General features: G+C 35.4%; 1 protein-coding gene and 1 pseudogene across 1 annotated transcript in view; both read left to right on the forward strand.

Moving 5' to 3' along the window:
- Positions 1-11,447, forward strand: part of MRPL39 (mitochondrial ribosomal protein L39) — a 196,336-nt gene that overhangs the window by 114,408 nt on the left and 70,481 nt on the right. The gene's annotated exons all lie outside the window — the stretch shown is intronic.
- On the forward strand, positions 565-657 carry LOC116551060 (annotated as a pseudogene).

Here is an 11,447-nt window from a genome sequence, read left to right on the forward strand (position 1 = left end):
ATCATGTTTGGTTCTCTTGCCAGTGTTTGGACATAAAACTTTCAGATAAAGTTTCTGTAGCGGTAAAGGAAGATATTGAAGCTCTGAAACTGTGCAACATTTTCAAATGAATGAGTCTGACTAATGAAATTTGGTGCATAGTTTAAACAAAATTAATGAAATAATGGTGGGAGAGGATATTAGATATATTTTTGGTAAGTAACAAAACTAGTGATAATTTTTTTAATGCAAGAGATGTAAACATGAGGAAAAGGAGAATATTCTTTGTCTTAATTTTTTGTTCCAAATAAAAAACTATTTTGTCATTTTCCCTAAAATATAAACAATCATTTTTGTTCTGATTGGATAAACAACTTTATGGAAATTTATATAAAAGCACAGAAATATAAATTTCACTTCTTAAAAATAACATCTTTGTTAGTTTATTATTACTAAGTTTATGATCATAATGGAAATGTCAAAGGATGCAGACTGACAGAAAAAAACTACATTTTGGTGCATATACTTTCAGACGTTTCACTGTAATACTATTTTGTTGCTGATTTGTTTTACTTTTACATGTTGATCCTTTTGTAGTTCATAAGTGTGATGCTTGGATCTTCCCATTCATGTGTGAGATGTGTCTCACTCAAATGTCGGCACATTACCCATGTGGAAAAAAAAAGCCTTTTACATGTAAATAAGTACCTATCTACAACATACTTTTAATAGACCATACAGCATTTCATTATGTGGGTGTGCCTTAACTTACCACTTTTGCTGGATGTTTAGGTTGTTAGCAATTTTGCTGTTTTATACTGTGCTATAATGACAATTAGTATAACATATTTATTTGCATTTTAATATTTATTTTTATGTAGCTACATCTAACATTATTTCCTTAGTATGTTGATGTAGAGTTACTGAGTTGAAGATAAGAAACACCATTAGAATTATTTCCTTAAAAAATAGGTGTGGGCCATGGAATACCATACACCCATACAAAAGGATGAATTCATGTCCTTTTCAGGGACATAGATGTAACCGGAAACCATAATTCTCAGCAAACTAACACAGGAATAGAAAACCAAACACTGCATGTTCTCACTCATAAGTGGGAGCTGAACAATGAGAACACATGGACATAGGGAGGGGAACATCACACACTGGGGCCTGTTGGAGGGTGAGGGGCTGGGGAGGGATAACATTAGGAGAAATACCTAATGTAGATGACGGTTGAAGGGGGCAGGAAACCACCACGGCATGTGTATACCTATGTAGCAAGCCTGCACATCTCTACATGTACCCCAGAACTTAAAGTATAATTGAAAAAAAGTAATATTTCCATTAAACTGTGTGTGAGCTCATTGGGGGCAGGTTACTATCTTATTGATCTCTGTATTTTTAATCTGATTAAAAAATACATGATATAAGATGGACATTCAATAACAATTTATTGAATAAATGAATCTAATAAAATACATTACTCCCAAAAAATAGGTGTGGAATTTTAGATCAAAAGTCAAGTACATTATCTTGACTTCTGAAATATATCACCAATTACTCTCCCAAAACTTTTTTGGCTCATGAATGCTTTCATTTTTCTGAAAGCTTACCAACTCTAGGTATTATTTTTGCATAACTAAACCAAGATTTTTAAAAACCAGATTCTTTAAATGGAGGTTAGAATGACAGAAAAAGTAAATAATGATAAATTATAATGACAAGAAGTTTCTCATTTGAGCTGCTTTAGACTGTCTATACCTTCATTCAAATCCAACTCTCATTATACGTCATTAAATCAAGCCAGGATCTGATATATGTATGATTTTGTCAGGTTGTAGCATTTAGAAAAATGTTTGGTTACCTTGTTATTTTGAAATATGGTGAATACCATAAAGCAATGAATTTTGCTTCCATGTCTTCTATTTATATATTTTCCCATTGTGACAGGTAAAATTTAGAATTTAATAATTTCTCATTGTCTTGCCTTTGAGTTAGGAATAAGTCGTTTTAAACATTTTTCAGCAAATTTGATCTTTTAATGTAAAGTATGATGTATTTATGACCTACTGCTACCTTATGATTACCACAAACTTGGCTACTTAAACCATTCAAATTTATTATCTCACAGTTCTTTAACTCAGAATTCTGGTGAGCTTAGCTGTTTTCTCTGGCCTGAGTTTTATAGGCTGAAATCAAGTTGTTGGCAAGCTGGATTAGTATTCAAAGGCTGTGAGGGAGAATCTTCTTCCAACCTCATTCAGGTTGGCTGTGGGAATCCAGGTATTTGGGCTTCAGAGGTGGAGTCTCTGTTTCCTTGCAGGCTGTGAATGAACAGCTTCTCTTAGGGACGTAAGATCGCCTGAATTCCTCCATCTCCAGATAAGCTAGTGTGCTTTGAGTCATTCTCACACTTGGAATCTCTTTCACTTCTCCTTCTTCTGCACCACTTCTGCCTGCAACTAGAGAAAGTTCTCTGCTTTTAAGGGCTCATGTGATTAGAATGTGCCCACCTTGGTAACAGAAGCTACAATTCCTATTTTAAGGCCTATAACCTTAATTACATATTCCAAGACCCTTTTGCCACACAAGGTAACATATTTATTGGTCTCAGGGTTTGGGGTATGAATATCTTTGGAGGGCTATTCTGCCATCCTCACTGTATAAAACCTCTGTTATGTGACCTGTCTACCACATTGCTCAATTCTAAATGAGGAATATGACGTTATTGTCTTTTGGAGCTGAGGGAAAGACTTTACAAATATCCATTATAAGAATTACTTATTATTTATTTATAAATGAACATATCCAAATGTATTAAAAATAGAGTGAACAGTATAAAGTATTCTGCATACTCATAACCTGTATGAGTCAGTTGTCACACTGCTGTGAAGCAATACCCAAGACTGGATAATTAATAAAGAAAAGAAGTTTAATTAATTCACAGTTCCACATGGCTGGGGAGGCCTCAGGATATTTAGAATCATGGAGAACACAGGAGAAGTTGGCATTTTATTCATAAGGCAGCAGGAAGGAGTGAGTTCAAGCAGGGGAAATGCCAGACACTCATAAAACCATCAGATCTCATGAGATCCACTCACTATCACAAGAACAGCATGGGGGAAACTGCCCCCATGTTCCAAATACCTCCACCTGGTCCCACCTTTCACATGTGGGGATTATGGGAATTACGATTCAAGATGAGATACAGCCAAACCATTATCACCCAACTTCTAACAATTATGAACAATCTGCCAATCTTAATATATCTATTTGTTCACAGTCTGCTTTTTTGTTTTGGTGTATTTTCAGATGGAAGAAAATATTTTTATCTGTGAAGACTAATTAGACTTTGTATTTTATTGAAATTTAATATAATACAAATAAAAGAACAAAAGGATAATAATTTAACAAAGTGAAAATAATACTAGTGCTTTTCTTTTGTTTAATGGATGGAAAATAATCTTTGAGATATTAAAATCTTGCCTGACTTACACAATTCAACATTATGATTCATTGACATTTTACATTAATGATCTCACAACATATAATTTCTTAATTTCATTCTTGAGCTGATCTCAAGGGAAAGTTGAAAGTAAGGGAATGGACTCCTTGACTCACTGCTGGCACATATTAATCTATTTTCTGTGTCTGTATTTTATCTATTCTGGATATTTTATGTGAATAGAATAATACAATAGGTTGTTTAACTTAGCAAAGTATTTTTAGGGTTCATCCATGTTGTAGCAGGTATTAATACTTCATTTTTCTGTCACTAAGTAAGAATCCACTGGGCAAATACACCACATTTTATTTGTCCATTTATCAGTTGATGGACAGTTAAAATTTTTCCACTTTTTTGCTATTATGAATAATGTTGCAGTAAACACATACAAATTTTTGAATATACATTTGGTTTTGTTTCTCTTGACATATTCCTGGGAGTAGAATTATTGAGTCATATAGTAGCTTATCTGATTAACCTTTTGAAGAACTGCCAAACTAATTTTTAAAGTGGTTCCACCCTTTTACAGTTCCTTCTGCAACATATCAGAGTAATCTATACATTTTTTAAGGTGACAATGTGTATCTATGCCATGGCTTTATATATAATGGACAACTACTGAATATTGTTGAATGAACCAATGAATGATATCAATGAGAAGTTAAATTCTAATATATAATCTTCTTAAAAGTTAATATTCAATATACACAAAATAAGTACTTAATATACTGAGTTCTACAAATAAATGACAAGTGTGCTTTTCTGTAGTAAATCTGAAATATCAGTAATAGCTGCCTGTATCAGTCTGTTCTCATGCTGCTATGAAAAAATACCTGAGATTGGGTAATTTATAAAGGGAAGAGGGTTAGTTGACTGATAGTTCAGCATGGCTGGGAAGGCCTCAGGAAACTTACAATCATGGCAGAAGGGGAAGCAAACACATCCTTCTTCACATGGTGGCAGGAAAGAAATGTGCAGAGCAAAGTGGGGAAATGCCCCTTATACAACCATCAGATCTCATGAGAACTCACTGACTATCATGAGAACAGCATGGGGGAACTACCCCCATGAACTAATCACCTCCCATGTGGTCCCTCCCACAACATTGGGGATTACAATTTGGACTACAATTCAAGATGAGATTTTGGGTGGTGACACAGCTAAACATATTACTGCCTATCTTTGCTTGGGCTGCTGTAACAAAATACCCTACATTGGGTAGCTTAGAAACAACATGTAGGCAAACCCAGAGAAAAACTCTGTGTAAAATAATAAAAATACTGTCTAATTAGTGGAGTTTCCTGTGTGACCAGTCATTTTGTTTGGTATTTTGATCTTTCTCCTCAGGCAGCTGTGCCTGATGATCATTGTTTGACCACTCATAATTAAGAGAAGAGGACTGGCTTGCTAGTATAGTTCCACCTTCCTGGTGCAGTGGTGATGTGATGGCAAACTCTGTGTGTGTGTGGTAGAGTTGAGTGGGAACTGACACGCCTCACTTCAGGATGAAAAGGAGCAGGCTGCCACGCTGTAGGTCTCAAAATTCCAGATGCGGAGAGATTTACTGTGGGCATCAATATTCACCTTCAAAACATGCTTACCTAGACATTCAGTTTATAAAGAAAAGGCTTTTTTTTTGTTGTTTGTTTCATTTTTACCTAGGAGATAAAAGCACATGACTCAGAATGGGGTGGAAGAAGCTGATGAATGTTGCCACGTGGGTTAGTATTCTTTCTGGAACACCTGTACTGTAATCAGTGTAGCTTTTTCTTGCTTCTTATGAAACTAAAACTGAATCCCTGGGATGCCGTAGGGATAATGGTCATTTAATTGTCTTCTAAATTGGCATATTTTGAGAGGAATGGGGGGCTTCTGTTAATTATTCTAGAAAAATAAGTTAAAGACTGCCCTAGAAAATAATGATACAAGATGTTTCACCTATATGATGGGCTTTTAACTTTTCAAATACTTAGCAATTTACTCAAACTTTTCCTGCCTGTTTTATTAACCCACTTACATTTATTTTTGATCTTTCAGAAATATGTTGACATTTCTTATTTGTTAGTAAAGTATGCACACACACCTTCATTTCCCTACCACATTATCTTTTTTATATGACTTTGTTCTATTTTATACTTGTATCCTTTTTTTTAATCAGTAGGGTTTTGTGAGGTATCAGAGAAAAATATGTGGGCAAAATTACATCTATAATTGACAGAATTTTAAAGAAAACGAGTTTAACTTTGACATTTGTGGATTTAATTGATGCCACCAGTGAGGCTGCATTAATTATGATTTATGATAAAATTAGGGTGTGACAAAAGTGAATACTCATTAAATATACCATGTTGATAGTTAGAATATACACTCTCTAGGTAGAGAAAAAGACTTTAAGCAAGGTGAAAGCACTTGTATAGCATTTGTATAAAAATTAATTTTGCTAATATAACCAAATTGGGCATGAGATCAGTACCAAATAATGAATAGTCTGAGTTGCAAAACATTTTAAAAGAAATGCAAATTTTAAGCTTTTACATGTGCCCTTCATTGCTGTCTGAGATCATTTGGATAGCAGAGGAAAAGACATTTCAGGAAAAGGGTATATGAAATGCAATACCCTGAGCACGGGGCTTGCCTGCTCTGTTCAAAGAACAGTGATGAGTGATGAGGCCAATTTAGTCAAAGTGAAATGAATAAGGGAGGAGGGAGGTGGGAAGGTAGTCAGAGAAGCAATGGGGCCAGCTCATGTAGGTCCTGGTATACCATGATAAGGGCTCTTAGTTTTCATTCCGAGTGAGATGGAAAGCCATTGAAAGGTTGTGAGTAGAGCAGTGAGATTATGTTTTCATGGAATCTCTACATCTGCTCTTCGGAGAATGTGCTGAAACTGGACAAACTTAAGAAACAGTAGGTCAGGTAGGAGGTAATTGCAATAATACAACTAAAAATTATTATGTCTTGGACCAAGTTGATGTTTTGTGATGAACAACCAAATTCTGGATCTATTTTGAAGATAGAGAAAGTAGGGTGCACTGAGAAATTTTGTGTAGATAAGGAAAGACATACAGAATGGTGCCCAGATTTACATCTAGTTATATATGAGCTGTATGAGGACAGGAGCCATATATGCTTGTTCAGTATTTTATCCTTTTCTATTATCTAGTTCATGGACAGCAATAAGTACTGAATGAATGAACAAAACATTCATGTAGGACACTGTATCAAAATTTGTGTATAAAGCAGAGAGTCCTTCTTTTCTAGGCTACCAAATTCTTGATCTTTCTGAAAGTCTTTTTTCTCAGGTAGGGATGGAAGATGTATGGATTCTTCCTTTTTGTGTCCAGGGGTTTCCTCCAAATGTTCTTCTGTCATTCTCACACTGGTGGCTCTTACCCTACAGGGCAGTAGTTGGTTATTCTTTACCTTTCTAGATCATGCAGGGAAAGGTGTTGTGTAGACCAGCTTCCTCTGTTTCCTCCAAGACACAGACCACTCAAAGTGCATGTTCATTCTCAGAGAGGAAGAGAGGCCATATCCCATTTTCTCAGAATCTAACACATTTTCCCACTTGTTTTTTGTCTTTTTATTTTGAAAGAGTGACTTTTGACCTCTCAAGGAAACTCTCATAACATGAGTCTTCAGAGCCCTTGATTTGCTATGTAGCACAGAGCACCCCAATCAAGGGCATGAGTCATTTTAATCCTTTTACTCTGGTAATTTTCTGTTATGGGTAGAACACAATTATTTCCTTGGTGGTGCCTAGAAACAGTGTATGTTGACCTAGTTACAAACGTTCTTTACATAGAACAATACTATACAGTGTGGAAAAATCTATTTGAACATATTTTAGAGTAAAATGATATAATAAAAAATAAAACTCAAAATTCTACTTTCAAAGTTTTTGCCACAGGGAAAGATGACTAATCCAATTAATAAAGCTCATGATTATCAATAAAAAAGTATATAAAGGATAACAGAATAAAGTTTTGAGTTTTAGTTTTCAAAAGCTCATTTATCCTTGTGACAGATTTTAAAGTTCTTGGAGAGATGGTGATGAAAAATATGTCAGAATGCCCTAGAAATTAAGTGTATCACTCTAGCAACTGAGAGAGGTAATTGTGAATTTTGAAGAGAAAAAAGCAAAAGAGGAAAGAGAAAAAGTTATTACCTTCAGAATAACCGAGCCATTGAAAATATGTCTTTAACTGTTAAGTTGATTGGATTGCTGTGAAAATGTCAAGCATCTCTGTGCTAATTGCTTAGAACATCCTTCTATTTACTACTTTAAAAAAAGTAATAAAATGTAAAAAAGTACCTTAGATCTAGATTTTTGAATCTACACAAGTATGTTCATTTTAGACTTTACAATGGTAAATGTGTAAAGCATGTTTCAAATTTTTCAGTTAATTCCTTTATAAAAGCGACCTTTATTCAAGGAATCTCTAGTGAGGGTGAGGTTATCATAGACTTTTCTTGCTAATTTGGGGTTGCAAATTTCTAACCAACTTTCTACAAAAATGTGGTATGAGACAAATATGAGAAATAAATGACATTTCTTTTCCTCTGTGGGATCCCATGCTTCATAAGAAACACTTGAAGTGTTTCTGTATTCCAGTTTAGGAAAATGTTTTGGGGCAACAGCTTAAAAGCAACACTTATGTGATTTTTAAAGCAATCTTTGATGAAATCTAAGAAAATGAGGCATTTGTATTAGGCTAAAATGTTTCTCAAACTTTATCACAGCTAATCAAACTTAGAGTCAAATAAGATACAGGCCGAATAAAAGTTTCCACATAGAACAAAATCTTTTTTTGTTGTTAAATTTGACTTATGGCACATTTTAATATTTTTTTCTCACTTTTCTACTTTGTTACATTCTATTCTCAAGCCTTTGGGTTGCTCCTTATTCTTAAATTCATACATGCCATGTATTGTGCTATAATTCATTCTTGGATGATGACTATATTGACTACATTACAGAATGATTTGAGAAAAATAATTGTTCTTTTTTCTCATTCATTGTCATTAAACCAATCAAAAGCATTAGGCTTGTCATGGGGTTTCTGACTGTTTTAGTCTGATAGGGCAGTCATAACAAAATACCATAGGCTGGTTGACTTGAACAAGAGAAATTTACTTTCTCACAGTTTGGAAGCTGTGAAGTCCAAGATCAAGGTGCTAGCCAGTTGAGATCCTGGTGAGAGCCTGCTTCCTCACTTGCAGATGGCCGCCTTCTCCCTATGTGCTCACATCGCCTCTCTTCAGGTGCATGTGCTTGGAGAGAAGGAGAGAGGTTTCTCTCTCTCTTCCTCTTCATATAAGCCACTGTACTATCAGATTAGGACCCCACCCTTATGAGCTTATTTAACCTTAATTACCTCCTAAAGACCCTATCTCCAGATACAGTCACATAAGGCATTAGGGCTCCAACATACGAATTTTGGGCTTCAACATATGAATTCAACATGTGAATTGAACACAATTCAGCTCATTGCACTGATATGTCCACAGATCTGTGTCAGTATTTCCAGTGGTTTATCATGCTGATGGTGTTTCAGTTTCTGCAATCAACATTTACAGACTGTACTGACACTGCCAGATTCGGGGCATATACTCTGTACCTGACACTATGCTAGATTTGGGGCATTATAGGAATATGTAAAAGAGATTGCTGATTTTAAGTTTATAGTCTGATAGTCAAGGTTGAATGTATATATCCACAAACGTCATTAATAGTTCTGAAATAAGTAGTATCAAATAGGCTAAAAGTAAGATCATAGTTAATACACTTTTAAAATCCACTCTGATATGAATACCACTATTAGACCTTTCCAAGGCTGTCTTGTGGTTACTTTCTTAAGTTAGGTAGTAAAAGTTCAGGAGATACCTGGAGTATATAAGCATTGAGCCTAGCTCTGTTCTGCCAGCTTCCTTGGTATTATTGTGACTACTAGGTTTTAAAACTGTTTCTATGTGTGTTTGCTCTTTTGTTTATTTTAGTCGGTGGACCCACCTTTTCCTTTTTACACTGGTGTGTCGATGGCCTTTTCTTGTAATAACAGTTGACATAATTCTGTTGAACTGAAAGAAAACACTACCAAGAAAAAAAAAAAAAAAAAGAAAACACTACTAAGGAAAACACTAGATTTTTCCAACTTTCCTAGACCTCTGTCTGGAGGAATGTAGAGAAAGAGATACCAGTGTATAGCCAAATATTTCAGGCTTTCAGCCATTCTTCTCTTTCTTTGGGATTGACATCATTGCCCTTACACTATTCTTATACTGAATTGAAATTACGATACATATTTTTTTGCCTGTCTAATTGGCAAATGTTCAAACCAGCAATAATAATAACCATTGCTGGGTAATAGTCAAATATATGAGCATTCCCTTACTTTTATGAGAGAAGCGTGAATTCCTCAATTTGTTTTGGAAAATAAATCTAGCAGCAACTATATGAATAAAACATCTATACATTGTATAGCAATTTAAATTATTGAATTCTAACATATTAAAATCGCACTTGATAAATAACATATATAGACATAATACTATTTGTATAATTGTAGTGACAATAAATCATAAACTGTCTGAACGTCCATCAATGAGTAACTGATTAAATCATGGCGCTTGTGCATGTTTATGCACATACACAGGCAACAGAAAATGATGCAGCTCTTAAGGAGAGTTATATTTATTTGTATTGGGACATATAAATGGTCCCAAATGGGAGGGATGCTCACAATACAGAGAGAGATTTAGAAAAGCAAAATCAGAGTAAAATGAATAATACCAATACATTTAAACAGTCAAAACCTAAAAATATGGGACTGAGTGCAGTGGCTCATACCTGTAATCCCAGCACTTTGGGAGGCCAAGTCAGGCAGATCACTTGAGGTCAAGAGTTTGAGACCAGCCTGACCAACATGGTGAAACCCTGTCTCTACTAAAAATATGAAAATTAGCAGGGTGTGTTGGCACCTGCTTGTAGTCCCAGCTACTCTGGAGGCAGAGGTTGCAGTGAGCTGAGATTGTGCCCCTGGGGTTTCTTCAGCCTGGGTGACAGACTGAGACTCTATCTCAAAACAACAAACAAACAAACAAAAAACATCCCAAAACAGTTTATGTGCTTGACCAAAGAGAAAATAGGGTCAAGTACATACCCAGTTCTTCACATTTTTAAACTAAGGGAGGTATGGGAGGATTTTTGACTTTTTACTCATTTGTATATTCACTTATTATATCAGAGATGGAAAGACACAGAGAAGAAAAGGAGAGGTAGAACACCATTTTGTTGTTGAATGTTGGGTGAGAGAAAGGCTGGACACCAATATGACAGCAAGATTCATTCCACTCCCCTAAATAGAAACCAGTGACTGTCTCTGATTTTTTGAACACAGAGATTTGGAGGAGGATGGTGACTGAGGAGAAAGAAAATATGGGCCAAGTCATGTGCAGTTGTTGACAGTCCTCTCTCCTGTACAGTTGTCTTTTATGTTGCTAGGGCACCTCTCTCCCTAATTATGTTCAGGGGAAGTTCTGCCCATATTTGTGCCAAGTTCCTAAGGGGGGCAGGATGAGGCAGTAAAGGATATTGATGAAAGAGGGTGCATCTACTCCAGGTATAAACAGAAACTTTCAGATGAGCCAAGAAATTCACCAGATGTTCAGGCTTCCCTTGCTTCCTCCATCCACAGAACCAAGCACCAATTTGTATGTGGGGATGTCACTGTCCCAAGATTTGCTAGGAGAAGAATATGGTGGGATGATATTTGAGGTTTTTAATCTATACTTTTTATTTTATCTAAACATATTTTTCTTTGCCTGTTCCTCCTCATTCAGGAAGGTAACCGGCCCTAGGAAGTGTGAGACAGGTAATGTTTTTGTCTGTTAATTTTGAGTTACTGAAATCTGAAGAAGTCAAACAACGTACCCAGAAAAGGAAAACTTGAGAATTTGT

Source organism: Sapajus apella, unplaced genomic scaffold (genome assembly GCF_009761245.1).
Source record: "Sapajus apella isolate SASKATOON/1434 unplaced genomic scaffold, GSC_monkey_1.0 scaffold8, whole genome shotgun sequence".
NCBI lineage: Eukaryota > Metazoa > Chordata > Mammalia > Primates > Cebidae > Sapajus > Sapajus apella.